Source organism: Bombus huntii, chromosome 10, assembly GCF_024542735.1.
Source record: "Bombus huntii isolate Logan2020A chromosome 10, iyBomHunt1.1, whole genome shotgun sequence".
Lineage (NCBI taxonomy): Eukaryota > Metazoa > Arthropoda > Insecta > Hymenoptera > Apidae > Bombus > Bombus huntii.
The window spans coordinates 3,712,637-3,733,452 of NC_066247.1; the positions used below are offsets into that span (position 1 = coordinate 3,712,637).

The window sequence follows — 20,816 nt, forward strand, 5'->3', positions numbered from 1 at the left end:
GGACGATTGTTTGTCGCGCGGTGATATCGATGAACAAGCTGAATCGTCGGCACGCGCTTAGTCTCGCGTCGATATCCCATTCTCGATATACGACCTTCGTTCTCGCGCTCCAACGCATTTCCAATTTCTCGATTCACCGATAGAGGAACGTACCTTCCCCTGTCTTCCTTGTAAACATTTTCTGGCCGAATCAAGCCTTCTTTTTACAGTAAAATCTCGTTTACCCGCGTTTCTCTACGAAGAGGCAAATTGGTCGTAAAGTAACTTGAGAAAAAAATTAAGCAGATCGGTGCAATTGAACTACGAATCTTCGAGCAATTTCATATTTCTATTGATATCACTGAGACGATGAAACCCACGCAAGGATTTATTTCACCCATTAAATATCGTAACGCGTAACTCACTTCGAATATTTTTCAGAGTTTTGCCTTTTATAGTTACAATGTGCATTTTGTGTATTTCTAAATCTCAACATGTTCAACTTATCTTACTTTCAATTTTGAGCGAGTTACAGTCTGTGTATCGTTATGCACTTCAGAATTGAAACTGTCTGAACGTTTAAATCATTTGACGAAGCAGCTTCGCGTGTCCTTCTGCGAAAAAATTCGCCGAATCTCTCGTCAAGAGTTTAAACGATAGAAATCACCGACGAAGCATGAGAGGGATTATGTTCATAAATATCGCTGTATGTATATACGTAGGGTAGATCGACAGTTGCATCGCGGTTAAACAGTGGTCGGTTCGCGTACGCGTAACCAACACTTCGGTTCCGTTTGTTTTATATTTGCTCGATGATTTACCGATGCCAGTGAGTGACGTTTAATTATTCCGGCTCGTTTTGCGCACCCGTCACAGGTTAATTTAATAACTTGCCCGCGGATCGTTCGCGCTCAGCGTCACGCGCCGCATCGAAACGCATTGACCAACCTCTCGAAACTAATTTTCGAATTGGCTTCGGTGCTCGGGACGATATGGTTTTTATTCGAGTAATTAAACGAGGTGCGGTTTCCATAAAAAGTAAACACAGTCACGGGAGCCAGTCTTATTCGTGGGGAAACTTGTTTGTACGAATAGGGCGCAGTATAAGACAGGTATTCCGCCTCTTCTTATTAATCTAATTCTTATTAGTCTCGTTTGCTCAATTATTTGCCAGCTAATGGATATTAGTAAATAAACAAGTTGCAGATTACGAATTATAAACTTGTCTTTTACAATTTCACGATTTTAAGGGCTACAGAATGATTAACGTTCTTGTGATTGATTTCTTTTGAAAGATAATAAAAATGCAGATAAGATCTGTACACTACGAATTTTATTTTTATTATTAACTCTTGTACTAAAACTTTGTCATCATATTCATAAGAGTCATCTACTCTGTAACAGTATAGTTACATCATAAATATTTATTTATTGCTTCGAGCAAATATAAATCCACTTTGTAGAATTATGTCCTCTTTTCACGCTTCTTATTTTACAAACATTCTTTTGTCACTTATCGTTGATCATATAAGAAAATACTGAAAGATACTTCTGATTTCTAGTTCGCCATTAATTTGTATATTTTAACATTCGCGTATATTTCATACAAAATGATCAAACGTGTACTTGAACGACAGTGTACGTTCTCGCCAACAGGTACATCCGTTGTTCCTCGAGCTTAGACTCCAACATGACTATTCGTGGCGAGGAGTTATTTTTCTCGCGCGAGAACCTTGCTACTACGAGAGCGTGCAAGAGACGACGAGAAGTTGGAGGCAGAGTGAAATAATTCTTGGGGTCGCGCATTGTGCACCCGTGACCCTTATCTCGAGATTGTGCCGCGTTAAATAAGAACAAAAGCTGTGCTTTTGTGTCTGGGCCGCTTTATGCCAGCACGCCGTTTTCCGAGAGTTCTGAATTAATCACGCGGATACTCCATTTACGTGGTTCTTCGTCGCCAAGAATTCACGATGATGCTTCGATAGGACAGCGCCCCGATCCTTGTTTCTTTCTCTTACTCTCGTTTCTCTTTGGGTAATTAGACGAGTTTGCGTTCAATTACGACTGTCGCGACAAAACGAACGTTGCCTTTGCCCGCCCGATCGTTTGCTTGGCAATTAGACGCCGCTTGTTATCGCTCGCAACTTCTTAATTCGTTCCTCCGTTTGTTCAATGCGAGCTTCTCCTTTTGAATTTGTTGTACGGTGATGTATCAGATGGAACGTCGTTGCGTAGTAATTCGCGAACAATAATTACGCTTAATTAGTACGTAGTACATTTATCTACGCAATTTTACTTCTCAAATCAAATATATCAAACGGAACATATGGAGATACGTCAACTCGAATATTTCGAAGATTCTTTCTGATATGTCGCGTGTCGCGGCTTTCAACTCCAAAGAAACGAACCGACTAAATTTCGCCGGCAAAAGAGGAGCGAAACACGCTTTTATCTGTCTACTTTAAATAGGAGCGCAGACACTTAAAGGTACACTAACATATCGGTAGAGTACGATACGGGATCTAAGTTGCGACGTGTTTTCATGTTAGGATTTGAATGAAGTTGAAGCGAAGCACGGAAGCTCGTGTGTAAAGTTTTACGCTATAAACTTCCGTATAACTTCACCGAAAGAGGACCATTTCATTTGATCAATTATCGATAGAGACGCGCTTTCTCTGATATTTTGATAGAAAACACACGATGCGCTGAAATTTGAGAAAAATTGCACCGACAATAAATATAATACACCCGTGGTTTAGTTAGCTAATGACTTTGTCGAAAGATCAAGCGACTTATTCGTCTGTTGGTCGATGGGATCAAGCCTTGGACAGTTGAGGTCAGATTTTGGATAACACGGCGAATTTACAGGACGTCTTCTTCAAACAGCGAATCATCCATCTTTGCAGGACAAAGTTGTGCACGGAGACTGGCGGCTTTTTAGGCCGGCCTGATATTTCGAGGCCGAGTTTTCGCGGCTGGACGCGCACGAACATATCGATCGTGCTTTAGACGTGGCACGGATAAAATGTAGGGTCGTTGTAAGGTGGTGCACGGTCTAAAAATAAGTAACCAACCGTTGCCACCGTGGAGGCGGCGAACGAAAAACCGCGGCCGTTTTGCGTATTTCGCGCGAACAATTACGTGCCGCTGAATAAAAGCGCAGCTTTCTCGTAAAAATCCTCTTGTATAATTCTCCGGCACACGCTTACCGCGCGTTTCTCGAATTCTTGCTTTTCACGCGGCAGAGTTACGTCTCTTTTCCTTCCTTTTACAGCTTTCTGCAAGATCCTCTCGTCGTTCCCCAGCCACGTTAAAAGTTATGCAACGCGACGACTGCGTTCGGTTCGTACGGTAACTCACAGATGATCGTGAAAATTATGCTTGTCGCCGAAAAATATATTATCACTCATAGGTATATGGTATATAATATATATGTCGGAGATGAAAGAACATCGGGGTTGGAATTTTGGAATTTTTGGGAAAATCCCCAATACTTTAGTCTAGACTTTTTATTATAACTGTGCTTAAATAATAAAACTTAGTAGTAATTGTTTATAATTTAATCCGATTATGTTTGCCCGAGATTTATGACAGTAGGCTTGGGCTCGAAGTGACACGTCTGGTCGCTAAACGTAGCCACGGTCACGGGATGGACGTTTTTACCTAACAGAGGTATGACATAGTTGTATAGCTCTCCTTAAAAATATAGTTGACCCAAGGTGTCAACTTCCCAGTTCCACTTAGACTTTTGACAAGTAAGCGCATTTGCTATCCTGTTGACGGTGTATTCGTTACTGAACCTAAGATTATTGTCATTAGCATCTCGAGTATCTAATCGTCACGGTTAATTGTAAAATTCTGTATTAGTCATATAATCACCTTGTGGATTTATTATTATATTCATTTAGAGACTAAGTAATCATTGTTATTATGATATAAATCTTTAGTAAAAACTTATTATCGTGTAATGAAGTTGTTTATTGCTAGTGAACTTTATTCTTTAATAATCATATTTGTACCATTAACTATCATCTGTATTGTATAATGAAAAAATGGCTAATCCAAATGAAGGTTCGTTAAACGCCCCTAAACCCAATGCCAACTCGACATATATATATATATATGCATTTCCTCATAAGTTCTATGGCGCGTACAGAATTCTATAAGTATCAAGACACGGAGGAAATCAAGGCATTCTTGATGAATCGTTAGATTTATTAAACTTATTAAGAATTGTTATTTCATCTGGAACCTTAAACTGCAAAGAACTCGTATGTTCAATATCGTAATAGGAAGCTCGCTAATTGTATGCGTGTACGTATGTAGTAAAATTTAATATGTTCTTTGATTGTACACGCTGTATCTCTCTATCGTCGGTTTAGTCAATTTCTATTTCATAGCTCTGTTATCGATTATATCTTTTGTATCGTATAATCTAGTACGTTTCATACGTCATTATTTTATCAGCCGCAGCGTTATGAGTCATTTAATGCATCTTAAATGTTTTCAAAGGGAGATTTAGATCAGATAAAATTGTACACGAGCCAACATATAATTCTTCATTCGCTACTTCCCATTAACACTCTTCCAAACAGTTTACACGATCTTTTACCACGTATTTCGATTCATTGTAGCTGTAACGATTATAAAGAAGAAAATAATTGGAAATTATTTGACTGTAAATTGGGCGAGTTGGTTAAACGAACAAATTTAGTTGGTTTCCGTCAAAAATCGATAAATTAGAATCGGCGCTGAGTTGGACGAGCCGCTAAAATTGACGGCGGATTAGCGTAATTCGAAATCGACACTGGCGGAAATTATTAATTAATAATATATATACCGACAGTGATCTGTCTTCGTAGCCGGTAATCTATCTGAAATTAATTGAACGCCGATAATTAACGGGACTACCGGTTCAAAGCTCGAAAATAATATCCGCGTTGCAACTCGTCAACTCGATAATAACACGTCCCGTTCGATTTCCTTTCTTTCGTTTCGATTTGTCCGTTTAATCGATAAGCATATCTTCATTTTCGTCACTTTCTGTTAAAACCATTTTTAATGCAAACACAAGATGCAAAGCACTTTGTACCATTTTTTTGTACGATCAGCGAATATGCGTCACATGAAGTATAAATGATTTATTACATATAAATGATTAGCTAAAACGCCAAAATTATTTCGAAATATTATTGGTGGAATCGATCACGATAGTCTCTCTGTCAATTTGGAAGAACCCGATGTTGAACAACTGAATAATCCGAGAATAATAAACTCACTAAATGATAACACTTGCACCAACTACCAACTTGTACTACTACTCGCAGCGCTATATTTTATCATGTCATAATATTCTATGACAGCTTTCGCAATGAACAAAATTATCCTGAATCTTACTATCTCAATTTTTTTCTCACTAAATTACATTTCGTCAGAGATAAACAAGTTTTAACAACACATACTTTTAAGCGTCACAGTGTACGTCACGTTTCGAGGGTGAAATTCCAATTGTCTCGAATTTCTTCCACTCGCGACTTGATCAAACGCCATCGACGAAAGCTGCGGAGAGCCTCTTGAGTTTTCGGTCCTTCGTGGAATTCTTTCGAAAGGGAATTTCATCCGGGAATGGAGCTTAGAAATTGTCCTTTTTAAATCTACCTACCAACGAGAGACTCTCGAAAAGCATATCCCTTTACGTTCGCAGGGAATTTTTTCGCCGTTTCGTAAATGCGGCTCGTTTATCTTGCGACTTTAATTTCGGCGAAACGCGACACAACCACCGCGGATATTGCTGCCGCCAAGACGAAAGGGGAGAATAAAACGGAACGGTTTCCATTTATAAAATCCGCGTGACGTTTTCGAGCGATCGGTCTCACCGGGACCTGCACAAACTGAATTTCTCCTGATTCAAGAAACTTCAGCTCCCAGGAATTCGTACGATACAAACAATGACTGAAAATCGCAGTAGTATAGGTCAAGATTTTTCCAACTTGAACTTAGTATCCACATCGAATGTATTTCGATTATTTATGATAGGATTATCAAATGATATTAAACAGCATTTTTTGATTTTTTATTCTTATCGATTGTATCATATTCGATGAAATAAATCGTTTCTCAGTTGGAAAATTGACAAGATTAAGTAAATTTCGGAAATCCTGAATTGAATGTAGTCAGGTCATTCAATCATTGACAATAATAATAATTATAAACCTAAAATTTTCTTCGTAGGAATTCCTTCATTCTCAGGAGTTGTATTATATCCCATAAAATAATTTTTTCAGTTGATAAATTAACAAGAAATTGTTATTAAAATAAATGATAGATAATATTGAAGAAAATGGTCGCAAACATCTGCTACAATTTTCAATCTTCTTTTTCTATATTAAATTAAGATATCGATCAAATTTTAAATTCATAAAGTGAATGAAGCGTAGAGTCATACAGCTTCATGAGTAGAATGACGAGGTAACTAGGTCGAGACGCTACAACTTTAAATGTTTCGCAAAATTATGTTTTAACATAACGCGTTACGTATTTCCCTCTCATCGACGCTTCACCTATTTTCACCGGTGCCTTTATCGTCGCGGAACGGAATTGTTGGTTTCCAAACAATTAAAATTCGATAGTTACCGAACAGATAAATCGAGAAGCTTTCGTCCAACAACTAAAATTTATTTCTACCTTAGAAAACAGCATCGTACACGGTTTAACAAATAGATAGGCTTTGCGTTGCTTTTCTCTTAAACGAGTCGATCGAAAGGCACGATGGTGAGAGAAACGGCTAGATATTTCCGTAGAACAGACGAGGTCGGGCCTTGCGTTATAGGGAAGCCGTGTTTCGCGATATTTAATTAAATCCCCGGATCGTGGGTAGAAAGTTCTGTCGATAGTTGGAAACAGTTAGCAACCGCGTTTACTGTTCGACCATCGGACATTTCGCGGACACGGACAATCCACGTGGCTGTTTCCCAGTGTCGGAAGGCCGCAATGTTCCGCGAACCAATTCCATTGGCCGATACTATTAACCGATTGATTTTCCTGGCCGCGTTCGTGCCAATGGAAAATTGATGTTTCCTCGAGACCGCGACCTCTCGTCGCGACATCTTCACGAGAACGCGATCCGAAGAAAAGAGGAAACACGCTTTATCATAGGCACGTTGCACAACAGTGGCACGCGGCATTTTCCCTACCATTGCAATTGGATGCTGCTTTGTAAAGCTTTTTATTCAAAATTCTACCTGTTATCGGTAGACTACGAATGTTTCAATTCAGATTTTTTAGGTGAAAATAAAGCAATGGAGTATTAATAGTCGTCCTCCAGATATTATATTTTTATTTAGGTGAATTTTATCCATTTTTGTGTATTTAAGTCTCTCGTTAATCTTAATTAACGAAATTTTATAAGCAAGTTGCTAATTTTAATGAATTATAATCACGTATTAGAATTATTTTTGGTATTAGAATTAAAACAAAGATAAAACAGATGAATTTTAGAAATTACAAGCTAGTCGATGGTTCTATTCGACATGAGATTGTGAGATATATACGGTCGCCAAGAAAAGTATTGGCACACTCTTTGAAACAGAGATAACTTTCTTAAAATTAGGCCAAACAAATTGAACTTTTTTTAGAAGTTAGGAAGATTAGTTAACTAAACGATGTGTGAAACGATTTTCTGGAAGAATTGCAGTTGGTAGAAATGGCGAATAAATTGTGAATTTATCTACTGAAACTTCACTCAGAAGCGTATAATCCCAAATTCGAGATCGAAAGCAGAAGCACGCCGACGTGTCCAGTTCGCGTTTGCAAACGATCGCAAAACCGAGTAAAGCCCGGAGGAATGCAGGTTGGTCGACTCCGTTATCCCAGCGTGGATATCTCCGGTTATATTTCAAGTCAGTTCCACGCTGACACTCTGTCGTGTCCTCGATTTCTCTTCCTCCCTCCATCTCTACAAATCCTTTTCCTCGGCATTGTCCGCAAAACCAACGAAATCGGGAAGCCCGGATCGCCCCAAAAACGTATTCGTCGTGGTCGTTGCAGTTTCGCTTGAGTCGTTTTGCTACCAGTCGGAATCCAGTAGCTTTTCTTCTGCGTTCTCAGCATTTGGCAACGGGTCTTAGAAGAATTTTAATCGTCGGGGCAAGCGGGACGGGGGATCGTCAGTTTAGACGTTTCCGACGTTCCTTGGGCGAAATATTCGTTTAGTTTTCACGTTTGTTTCCGAAACGGAAAAGAAAACTGCGTCACGCAGTGAGACACTTGAACGAAGATTCGAGGCAAAGATAAAAAAAATGCATATAACGCGCAGTTTTCCTGGAACACTTGATATCAGGCGAACCGACGCGAGTAAAAGTCTGTTTATCGGATCTTTGTTAATATTTTCCTTACGTCCTGGCTCCGTTGAAATATTTATTTCTATGTTTAACCAACACGGTCACGTTTAAGTAAATGAGGATCGAAAGGATGTTTCCATCTTTTCGTAAGTGTCATATAGAAAACATTTATCTTCTCTTCCTATTATTTCGTTGGATATTGTACTGACATTTAGAAGAGAACAGAATTTTGTGTGCAATTTTCAAAATTTTCTTGGAGCGAGTGCGATCAGGAAAATTCACGATTAGGAACGAATTTCACTAAAAAAATGAAGAACATGCGTTGTAACAGAAAAAGATTACATGGCAATGTTACATAATATCTTCTTGACACAGAAGAATCAAAATTACAGAATTCTTTGAATCGTTCTTTCTTAAATTGTTCCTTAAGGAAACAACGAATCTTTTGAATCGCTCTTTAAAGAAAGAACGAAACGTTTTAATTGGAAATTAAAATTGTACTTATCTTTGTTCAAATTTACCATATTTAATGTGTACGATTAACACTGGCTGACGAGAATTGGCAAACAAGAACGTACAACGAAGGAACGAGCTAATTTTCAAGCGATTAGATTTCGATGTGTACAAACGATCTTTAATAATCCTCTATCGATTTTTGCGGAAATTATTGTTTACATTTATACCATTTAGTTATAGACTGATGGTATCATCGAACGATGTTTGTTTCGATTTTTGTCTACTGCATTGCCGCAGTGTGCGTCGGGTCGAATCGTTTTAAATCGAAGGAAAAATTAGAGCAGAGCATTGGTTCGATAGCCATATAAAGTTTAACGAAACGCGGACTGCGAATCGAGTTAGCAGTAACAAACGACGAGTTTTATCGAGGAATAGTTGTCTGTGAACGCGTCGCGTGATTCGTTTGCGAAATAAGTTGCACGTCGTCGACGGTGCGTGAAACTGGACGCGTTGGTCCACTTACCACCCCTTTCCTCCTCATTCGACGATGCTTTCCTTTGGAAAAAGGAATTTCACGAACGACGTTTTACTGCGCGACACATTAAACATGAAACTTACAAACTCAAACGCATGCGACTGACGACCGATCAAAAGTATCCGAGCAAATGAACAAATGATTTTCATCTGTATAATTCGTATTTACAAATACGTTTAATGGTAAATTATAACTCGAAAACTAATTTTCGAAAGTCAGTATGCAATAATAAAGTAGCGAATTCCTGTGTTTTTATTAGGTAATCCAACAGGATAATTTATTGAATCTATCGAGATATGTGTAATTTTGTGTGCTACACTAGATTAGCCGTGTAATGGTGACACATATATAAGTATGAGTGTGTGGAAGTATGTGCGTGCACAGCGTCTCGTAAAACAGCTGAATGCAACTGTTCCGTGAGTAGTGTGGTACAGAAGATGGTGAGACAAAGAGAGTGCTGAGACGCGTGCAAATGTGTATCGACGAAGATCTTGTAAATCACATATGAAATAAATGTGGAACTATTTTAATATCAATTCTAAGTGCAATCTAAGTGTTGCTGTACATTTATTTCGGCGACAAAGATCCACAATTCTCAATAGAATCGATAAAAGGGAAGTAAATGTTGCTTCCAATTACTAATTCCTTACTAATCTGTGTATTTTAGTAAACCTTATATAGCGTTACTCCAAATCGACCAAAGTGCGGTTTTTGAAACTGTCCGGATACAAATGCGTCGTATAATCTTTAAAAGCGCATGTGCCAATGAAACACCGTAAATAAAGTAACAATAACGAGAATAATAGTAACAAATGAATTTAACGCGATCGTCGTCTAGGAAATCCACTCTTAGCTCGTTAACTCTGGAGACGGACACGCCCAGCTAGACAACTTTCCTGTCGGAGTCAAAGTTGGAACGAAAGCCACAGAACCTCGAAGAGCAAGTCGAAGATGAGAGACTGGAAGTCGAAACCTCGTAGGCAACTAGAGTTTCTTCGTCTGCTCGGTTCCTACGAGAATCGAGACTTCCGTAGATCACACCGATCTCCTCTATTTTTCTAGACACTAGGTTTTGTAGAATAGAAGATTTCAATCTTGCGGAAAGCGGCCGATTAAACTGCCTGCACGTGCCATTAAGTGAAACTTTCCGCGCGTATTATCGCTATATCGAATCGGCCGCGAATCGAATTACAAGTTTGCAAATCGTCGCGACAATGTATTCCGTGGAAATTGCGCTGGAAATCCTCGTTAACTAATGGCTGGATCGTTAAAATTCCTCATCGACGTCGGACTATCGAACAGGTATCGGTGTAGCGCGATTTCGATCGAGCGGAAGTCGTAGAATCTGGATTAGCGTGGTGCATCGCAGCGCTAATCCCATTAACGATCAACCGCGGACTCGACGTTGAATCCTGCTCGCATGCTCGGTTAATTATTATTCCTCGACGTTTTTCAATTGCCACCAGGATCAACGTATCGCGTTCGCGAATTCATTGATACGCGTTCGCTCGACGATCGTTAACATCGCAACCATAAACGCACGCTGTCTGCTCGGTAATTATAGTAACTGTTGTTACTGCAGTTATTCAGTGTGTACACGCGGTGTCGGTGGCTGTGCGTAGTCGATACTCGGCTGCATCGAGAAGTTTGATCCGGTTGCCAGCATAGTTCTGGCAAGTTTCCCTCCAGTCAATAGAGGAAACGCGAGCAAGCTCGTTATGGTATTTAACGAACGAGATTCTCGATGGGCAAGTTACATTGTCGATGAGGAAAAGTTTCGCGATTGAATCCGCGAGGTATTCGAGCGATTTAATTAACAAGGAGGTCGCAATCAGATGAATAAAGGCAGAAACGTTTGATCGTATGAGACACGTAATTAAAAAATGGTTAAGCTCCACTTGGCGCGAATTATACGTTTGTATAAAATTTATAAAACTTCATGTACAGTATTTCGTGAAAGTACACTTGTCCACAGCTTTTTATGAACATACTACGTACGTTTTATGAAAAATTGTGAAATTCCCTCAGTTATGTAGAGTTATCCAACCATCATGGTTATATTGGTAAAATTTTAAACGATTCTGGAAACGTATACAGAGATTACAAGATATTTGATACAAATATGTATTTTTCTGCGATCGAAAAAGTATTTAAACAAGCAATAAGTCTCAGTATTCAGTGGAACCATCTTTAATCCTTTTTACTCGCTTATGGTGATTATTTGTAATGTATACTAATTTTTTACTAAATATAAGCTTGCAGTAAATATCTTGTAACTTCTTCAAATTTTGCCAATATAATTTTGGCAATCGTGTCTCGTTATGGTGCCAATAGTACAAATATCAAAATGTATTGTATAAGAGGCACAATATGCGCAAAAAAATGTTGTACGATAAATGTACAAATATTTTTACCAGCCACTGTACCTACGTACGTCAACGTGTTTCATTCAATCGTAAAAGAGGATTATAATTCTGTTAAGATATGTATGAAAGTTGTTTTCTCATCGGGACCGCTATAATCGTGGCCTCGGTAATTAAATTTGTGCGACTGTGTACCAGGTGTTAAATATAGGAAGAAAAGGAAACGATGCTGGTGGCGGTTTAACGGGAAAATGGATAGTGCGGTCGCATGCCACCAAATTGACCCGGGTTCTGTTCACGGCGAAAAAGGCGACCACTTCTCTCCGAATTTTTCATGGTGGAACATCAAATAGAAAATTACACCGAATTCGTAAAAATAATAGGATATATCCTAACTTCGTGTTGAATGTTGATAATTAGACTGTCGATTTTTATGCAGGTACAAAAATGCACGCAATACACGTGGTATAGAGAATTACAGGGTGTCTAAAAATATCTTACGCAGTATCAGACCACATGAGTTTGAATGACTTTCTTCTTCCTCGGATGTAACTGATTTGAAGCACCTAATGTCAGGAACAAGACTGAGCTTTGTACGAAAGAAATTTATCCTTAAGTGTTACTGGAGTGGTGGTTAAGCGTAAGTGGGAGCGCAAAGATAGTTTGAGTTTAAACGACAATTTCAGATGCATCCACCGACGCGAATCACCAGCCATTCTGGTAATGTGAAAATTCTATTGCTTTTTTGTAGCGGAAATATAATTTTAAAAAATTTATAATCTTTTTCTTTTCGAAACAAAATCTTTCTGTTTAAAAAATGTTATTACAAAAATATGCTGACATTTCTGATAGATGGTATCATGCAAATTTTTCAATGACGATTAAGTATTTATTGTTTAAAGAATACTCGTAATCAGAAATACAAGTTTGAAGCCATCCAACGTTTGTTACGATATTTGGTACGTACGTAAAACGATTTTTACCCAAGTTCTAAGCCCTTTTCAATTACCTTCATGAAAATGTGAATTTGCATAAACACCCGCAGTCTAACGATAATTAATTCAAATTACGAATGATCGATCGATCGATCGATCAGAATTTCCTATTCATGCGGCGTGACGATCTAAGAGTTTGTAATACCTACATTACAAGGTATCTGTAAAATTAAGGAGTATCAAACACCTGAATACTTGTCACCGTAAAACCTGTCGCCGTAATCTTCATGAAATCAATTCGTGGAAGTTACCGATCGAGTAGATTACGTATCAACGATAGGTGACAGATCGATAGTAGCAGCTGATCGAGGCTCTTCCCTCTTCAATTTATCCCGGCATTGACTTCTTTGTCCCGACACCGTGACGCGTTCCATTGTCGATCTCTGATCGATGATCTCTTGCGGCTTCGAGGTTAACGAGGATGCGGCTTTACGCAAACGAAAATGTCGATCATCCAACGTGTGTTCCCTCTTCTCTCTCGTTATATCCGTCGTACTTGCATTTCTCTCTCGCTCTCTCTGTCCCTTCGGCATGCACACGAGCTCTCCGTCACGATTATGCTAATTGCTGCAGCTGCAATCACTCTGCGTGACAGCACTCGGTCTCTCTCTCCTTCTCTCTCTCTCTCTCTCTCTATCTCCCTCTTTCTCTCAGTGTGTCTGCCGATCGATCGACAAGGATCTGCAGATGCGACGCACGTTACCGGCAACGCTAATTAATCGGTCGCTGCTAATTCGGCCGGATCATTTGCATGGAGATATAATTGCAGACACGAGACCACGGGACCGCGAGGCCGCGGGACCATCCTAATAAAATATATTGCTGTTTCGGGCAAAATGTGTCCCGTACGTGCGGTATTCGCTATCGTTCGTCGATACTCCGGCGATTTTTCCTCGATATATTGCCGCGCGCTGCATCCACGATTCCTGACGGTGCGATAACGAGATTCGTGCGCGCGATTTCATCGAATGCGCGAGAACGTTCCGTAGCCGTGACAAAACGGCCGACTCGGGGGAACGTTGCATCGCGTTCAGCGCGAGTGTTCGAAACGAATTAAGGAAAGGCGAAAGCAATTTTCCGGCGAACAAAACGACGCGTAATCGCGCACGATTTCTTCTCCTTAAATGATTCACCGCGGAAATCGCGTCGGCGTAGAAAGTGGATCGTTATTTCGTGCATTAACGCAATTGTCGCGATCGATGTAACTTTGCATTGTCCTGTCTAGCGATTATCACGATCGAGTCGAGGTATTAGAGGGGGAAGGTGGTTGATTATTTCTAGAACGCGAGACATCAACACGTTTTATCGATCGAGTCGTTTAGACATTACGCAGTAAATTAAAATTCATAGAAGAATGATAATCAAAGGCAGTGTTTTAAAAAAGTTCCCTTGGAATTTATAATTACTTGCGCTATCTCGTTATGGTAAATGAATTTATGGGAACAAGATTTCTTTCTTCAGACGCTGAATGCTGATTGCATAAGACGTAACAGGATAATGTAGAATTGAAAACCGAAGCAATTAAAATTAATTCATCGTACCGAAAACGATCCACATCGTAAAAAGTAAGTGGAAGAGACGAGAATGTTGGCAAAAGAGCATGATTCACCGTAGCACCGGTCTACGATATAATCTCAACTAATTTTTCCCCGCGAACCGTTTAAAATACCACCTGTGGATTTACAAACAGACTGAAGATATTCATACGTTTATGAACCCTTCAAAATGTACGGGGTGCATTTAACGCGCGGAAACATATAAAATGTCTAAATGTATAATACTCGTCGAGTCGAATTATCCGTTCAAGGATACGTTAAACATATTAAGGCGTCGTGTAAATATGTTTAATTCAAAACTGGTTTAGTGCACGTGCATGGTAAATTTTCAAACTCGATTTTCTCCTATTCTACATACATTTCCTTATCAAAGGAATCGTCTCGTGCCACGGCTTGTACGTGCATGTTATTCGATACTGTATAATTTATAAAAAGGGCGAAATACTCTAGGTACCAAATAGCCAAATCAGCAATGTCTGAATATTTCACGTGCCACCGTGAGGGTTAACCAGGGATTTGCTAAACGAGAACCCATTCATAATCGATGCAGCCCATCCGGCTACCTTCCATAGCATTCCCTAGCCCTTATTGCGGCCAGAAGTGTGTGCATTTGCTCGGTAAAGAAGTAGGAACCCACCTCTCCGACGATGTTCCATTCCCGATGCCTATTTACCCGGCCGAGGTATATCGCGCTCGGAACGTAATTTTCACGGTGGCGAGATATCATCCCCTTTCGCGTGCCATTCTCACCCTTCCTAGTCCCCGTCCGGCTTTCCCCTTTCGACGGACTATATTAAGGATTCCAGGAGGATGCTGCCGTATCCAGGACGACCCTCCAACCACCCTTCGTTCACCGCCGCTCATCTCAACCAACCACCACCATCGTTCTCTCGTTGTCGGATGGCTGCGGTTTACTGGAGAACCGAAGGTACAGCGCGTCGCGATGCTAAACGACCATTCAGCGTATTCAATTCCTTCTTCGTCTTCGGCGGCAGTCACAGAAAAATGCCAGTCGGTTGTGCATGACGCTTTATTAAGTTTGAAGCGGACAGACGTGAAATAGAATTGCGCGCGGACTGTGTGGCAAGGTCGTGGTTTCACGATGGAATTAAAAGGCCGTGAAACGATCCATGGAATCCAAGGAGGCCATCACGTTTAAAGAAATGGAAGACGAGTTTCGAGGACCGACTCGATTCCATTCTACTGCCGCGTTTCCGTAAATTGCCTCGCACCTGAAGATTCCCGTAGCCATCTGGTGAATACGAGAACAATCTTCGCTTCTCGATCGAAAATAATTCCAATTGTTCGCGGCTGTACTTTCGTATTTTATCTCTTATTCGTTCTATTGCCTCGTCAGTCTTCCGCATTGCTTTTAAAGTGCTGTATAAAATGGAATTCGCCGATCATTTATTTCATGTTTTCAAGCGAAGTTTCAGAAAACACCGAAAATAGCTGCTTCAACGGGGCGGTTAATTTATTCGAAAAATATTGTTTACATTGGTAAGGGTTGCCGGTGGTAAGGATCGTCGATGCTTATGTATTCATGAGAAATCTTAATATGCGAGAATTACGAAGAATTTGCATTTCTACATATTTTGTCCCGACAGTACTTGCGCTAAAGTTGCGTTTAAGTAAAGTTGCGTCTAGTCCTTAACGAGTTAATCGTTTCCTTGATACTTCAGATTAATTGCCACGTTTTATATCAAATTAGTAGATATTCCGATACTTATAAATCAATATAAGAGTTCAACTCGACGATAAGTTCTACATAACATAATAAAAAAGGAACCTAAACTCGAACCTATTAGAATTACAGATGGCTATAGTAATTTATGTTGGATTAATTTTATTTCGTATTTTACATTATTGTAATGATTTATATCGGCTTACTAGAATTTAGGATGTTCACTTTTATTTTGTATTCTACGTTCTCAATGCTACAGATTAGTGATTAAATTAAATTAGATAATCCAGCCCTAAACTATCACGGTAGCCCGATAATATCAATTAAGAATTTCCATATTTAATGAAAAATTACACGGACCGTTTGTTCAAACCCAGGATTCCTCATCGAAGGATCTTCGCAAACTGCGCAAAAGAACGGTGAAACAGAGTGAAAAGGTTCATCGACGACGACCGTCTCCGTCGCTTTTTGTTCTTCACGCGATGTTTGCGCTCTCGTAGGGCCGCGTTAAAATAAACGGCAAACTCTCGACGTGGGAGCTTCGCGCGTTTTAATTTTCCGGGTACGGTGACGAAAAGGAAAAGGAGGAAAGGGCAGGAAAGGATTCGCGGATTAGTCGCCGGTAGTTCTAATTAGAGCCGGCGGTAATGAGTTAAAAACGGACGCGAGAATCTCGAGGAAGCGGAAGAGTCGCAAGGGCCGTTGGACAAACGACAGTCTATTACGCTCGGCCGCCGGAAAGAATTACCATGTTGACGAATGGATTTCCATTTTCGAGGGCCACCCTGTGCACTTTTGCAGGGCGGCGCTTTCCAGCCTTCTACGTGCTTGCGATCCTCACTGTCCGAATTGCTTTGACAATCGGCAAAGGAGAGACGTTTGTCATCCCTAGAGCTGCGATTTTCAACCTTTTCCAGCTCGTGGCGCGTATAATTGCTAAAATTCTGCGGCGGAAGATACATTGCGTTTGATTCAAGACGCGGCATTCACGCCGGACAGCTATACACCTCCCTGGCAGTTGCTAACTGTTTCAACTTTGTTCTTTAAAAAAAGATCGTAAAGCAATCGAGTGTTCGGAAGTAGTCTGAGTATAGTCGAATATCGTTTATGGTCATACAAAATTCAACGACGCGGAATTTTTTGCAAGTACCCGCTTTATTATTTTATTGCCTGCGAACTCTGAATGCGCGCGAGCGACATTTTACCGCGCGATCCCGCTGCGATCATACGTGTCTTTCTTTGTTTTTTTATTAACAATAACAAAGACATACGTATGATCGCAGCGGGATTACGCGGCAGAATGTACAATAGCTCGTTTGCATTCAGAAATAGTCGGACACTCGGACGTGGCGCGCGGATTTCCACTGCTTCTTTCTTCGAAACGCGCATTCTCTATCCTCCACTTCCATCTCATCAGAAATACCAGGTCAGCAAATTCGAATGTCCAGTTCCAACAACTTGCCTAACTTCAGACATGTTTTTCCACGTATGTCTCGTTGGTACAAAGGATGGAAATTCGTGATAATACGATGAAAATTCTGCTTAGAGAGCAGCGAACATTCGGTTCTTTAAAGTCCGAACTGCATCCAATAACATTAAACTTCATGAACTTCAAGCTCGGTTCACAAACTAGCGGAGGTAGGATAGTTAAGAACTAGAATGGCGTATTGTCGTTTTTATCCGACAATTTGAAGAAAAAAGGGAGCATTGACTAAATAATCAGATACACCGGTTGAAAATCGTGACTCTAAGGGACCTTAGTAGTTTGCCAAAGTATTTGGAAAATACACGTTTCGCCGTACAATAAAGCAAAAAAGACAATTTCGTTAATATGGGATTGTATAATGTGGAATAAAATATGGTTAAATTAACATCGAATGAAACGGATGAAATATTAAAAATGACTGTAAATAATGAAAAACGTTACCTGCTCGTTCTTCTTCTCTAATCTCCAATTCTCAGGAGATTAGATAATTTCTTAATAGCTTTCCTTAACTTTCCTTAAGCTTCCGTAAGAGTCCTAATATTTATGAACTGATGCACCTCAAAACTCTGGCAGTTTAATAACCATTCTTCTTGCATCCTCCGCTTACAGGCGTCGTCCCATAAATTAATCTGGAAGTAAAAAGAATTTATGAATTATGATTTGGCCGTGAAGTAGCATTCTCTGTTCCATTTGCAAACGCGACGCGCAACATGGTGACTGCTTTCTGTTTCGCGGCCTCATCGGAAGAAAACGCGAAGTTTCAAGCGGCCTGGCCGCGAGAGAAAAGAATAGCATTGTTTCTGGCCGCGGATTATGCGCCGACATTAGCATAAGACGAGACAGAATGGCGCGAACACTTAACGAGATTTTAACGACCATCCAACGCGTCGTTAATGCCTAGCTGAATCGCAATCGTCGCGGTCTCCAGCCTCGAATGTGCGGCGAAAAAATTCTTCCGGCTCTCAGTTTGCCGCGTTAACGATATTAATTATGCGTTGGACATCGTCGAACGGTCCAAGGAACGCATTAACGAAGAACTTTCCTACCGACTACCGCCGTGCTATGAAAATTAATTGACATTTTTACTCTGACTATTCTTTCCGATTTGCGTTCCGAATGCGGGAAACTTTCTGGTCACATCTTACAGTAGAGGAAAAGTAGACGGAGATTTTTTATTTTTCAATTTCCTGCAGATTCCAGAAACGATAATTGGAGGGCTCTGAAGGCAATCGGTGTAAGCCAATCGTTTTCCCATGAAAAATAATTCACGTGATGTAAATACGTCTTCGTTGTCGGAATCTTCGTTCAACGGAACAGTTTAACAATTATATTATAATAACTGAATTAGAGAACGTATTACAACGATTAAATTGTTTCGTCGGCTGGAGGTTTTGATGACGAAAGAGCGTGAATGAATTGACTGATTCACACTGATTGACTTCTGAGCCCTTCAATTAGAAATTAATTTCAAGCGACGACTACAAGAAAGTTTAAACAGTGAAACGGAGAAAACGTGGTAACTTTGCAAAACCCAATTATAATGGACGAGAGAAATGAATTTATAATAAAATTGTATGTTCTATAATGGACGAATGTTTAGAGCAGGAAAAATGTTTAATAGAAAACTCATCCTATATTTTTCTTTCCGCTACTGTACAAGGTGTTCCAGCATTGATAATGAGAAGATTACTATCCTACATTTTTTACTTATTCTTTCACGTAAAATCTGTTCTTTGTCCACTATACCATAATTATTCAAACTTCCTGTAATCTATCGGTAATCCATGAAACTCGAAACTAAGATGAATTGTTGAAAACTTGTATTTATAATAGTTTAACTTTCATCTGTTAACTCTGTGGCTGTTGGCGAATTTTTATTCTTCAACCTCTAAACTATCACGTAATTCCGACTTTCTAACATTATCCTCTCCTTTTCTTTATCTCGTTTTATTTTTCTTGAGAGAAAAGTGATACGCTACTTTTCAGTAGTTACAACTAACAAAGTTTCACCCGCGAATTCGTAAGATCGTGGTTCAGCTCTGTTCTCGAGCGAAGAAAAAAGTTTTTGTAAGTCTGTGTTATAAACGAGCGAGCAGCAAGTTCGCCTTCGTCTTTTTAATGTGCACGAAAGCGTATTCCGATTGTCGGCTGTCGACGTGGTAGTTGGCGAGACGCGGAAACGCGATAAACCTCTTGCCTGGAATGTTTCGGTAAGAGAACCTGTCGCGAGTCGCGAGAAACGAACCTGATTATTTTATTCTGACAAACGAATTTCCCGAAGTAGCCATAGGAAAAGAAAAATTTGTCGGACTCGACCTTTGGCCCACCGTTGCGTTATTAATGCATTCGACTCCGCACTGGCGAGATACTTGTCAGCCATTCCTCGAATGTTTCAGCGTTTTGTAAAACTTTCTTACCAGGCAACAATGGCTACCGCACCATCCCTATTACCTTGTATTATAAATCGTGTCCCGAGCTTTCGATTTCCCGCAACTTTTCCAAGCTTTCCGTTTCTAGCCGACTCTCGTGATTTAATTTACGTCTACTTGAAACTATCGAATATCGAAATATCATACTTTTTTAATCCTCAAATATATCATCCTTGTAAAATAAAATATCTTGAGACTGCCATTTTATGTGTCATTAAGTCCTAGAAAGATAATCAAATAAAACAATGCAACTATTTCGAGCATAATGTAATAGAAAAATGATTTAAAGAATCCATTAGTATCATAACATTTTTCGTCTCTTTTATTTGGCAAAATAATTTCTTCTTGTCAGTAAAAGTAAGTTATCGGTTAACTGTACAACGAATCTGTTAAGACACATTGCGGTAAAAACGATTTAAATATAAAAGAACGTGGTAGGCAATGAATAACATTAACAGTAAGACAGATCAATCATACGGACAATGAGATAATGAAAGACGAAATCATTTGTAACAAACTGGCGGCTTATACTTTCGTAGTATAGGGTCGAACTTAATTTATCAACTCTGGGTAACATTGTTTCTCAATATAATCGCAAACATAGCTTGCTTCGTTCTTATCATATCAACCACAACACGTAAGAATCGAAATTTTAGGGCAGTTTTATAATTATGAATTATAATTTATCAATTCTGAGAAACATTGTTCCCCGGTGTAATTTTAAACAGGTCAAGCTTCGTTCCTCGTTGTAATAAGTACAACACATAAGAGTGTCGGTGATCATGTAAACGATGTAAGTCAAGAAACCAAAAATTCCATTTCGTCGAGACTTTCAGTCGTTTTATGTTGCGTCGATTTTTATTTCTATTCTATGGAATACGTATTCTAATGTATTGTAATATATTCTATTGTATGGAAAAATGTTTGCCAAATATCTGCGAGATGAGCAACGTCATGAGGATTTTACTTTGTCTCGTTTATTTCGACAGTGGTG

General features: G+C 39.6%; 1 protein-coding gene and 1 long non-coding RNA gene across 9 annotated transcripts in view; one reads left to right on the plus strand and one right to left on the minus strand.

Annotated features, from left to right (window-relative positions):
- The window catches only part of LOC126870003 (complexin), a 325,327-nt gene that overhangs the window by 137,656 nt on the left and 166,855 nt on the right, over nt 1-20,816 (plus strand). The window lies entirely within an intron of this gene.
- The window catches only part of LOC126870014 (uncharacterized), a 302,893-nt gene that overhangs the window by 83,019 nt on the left and 199,058 nt on the right, over nt 1-20,816 (minus strand). For all 8 annotated transcript variants that reach the window (XR_007691080.1, XR_007691073.1, XR_007691076.1 and 5 more), the window contains one exon: nt 17,835-18,022. This is a non-coding gene — a long non-coding RNA (uncharacterized LOC126870014). The remainder of the gene's footprint in view (nt 1-17,834; nt 18,023-20,816) is intronic.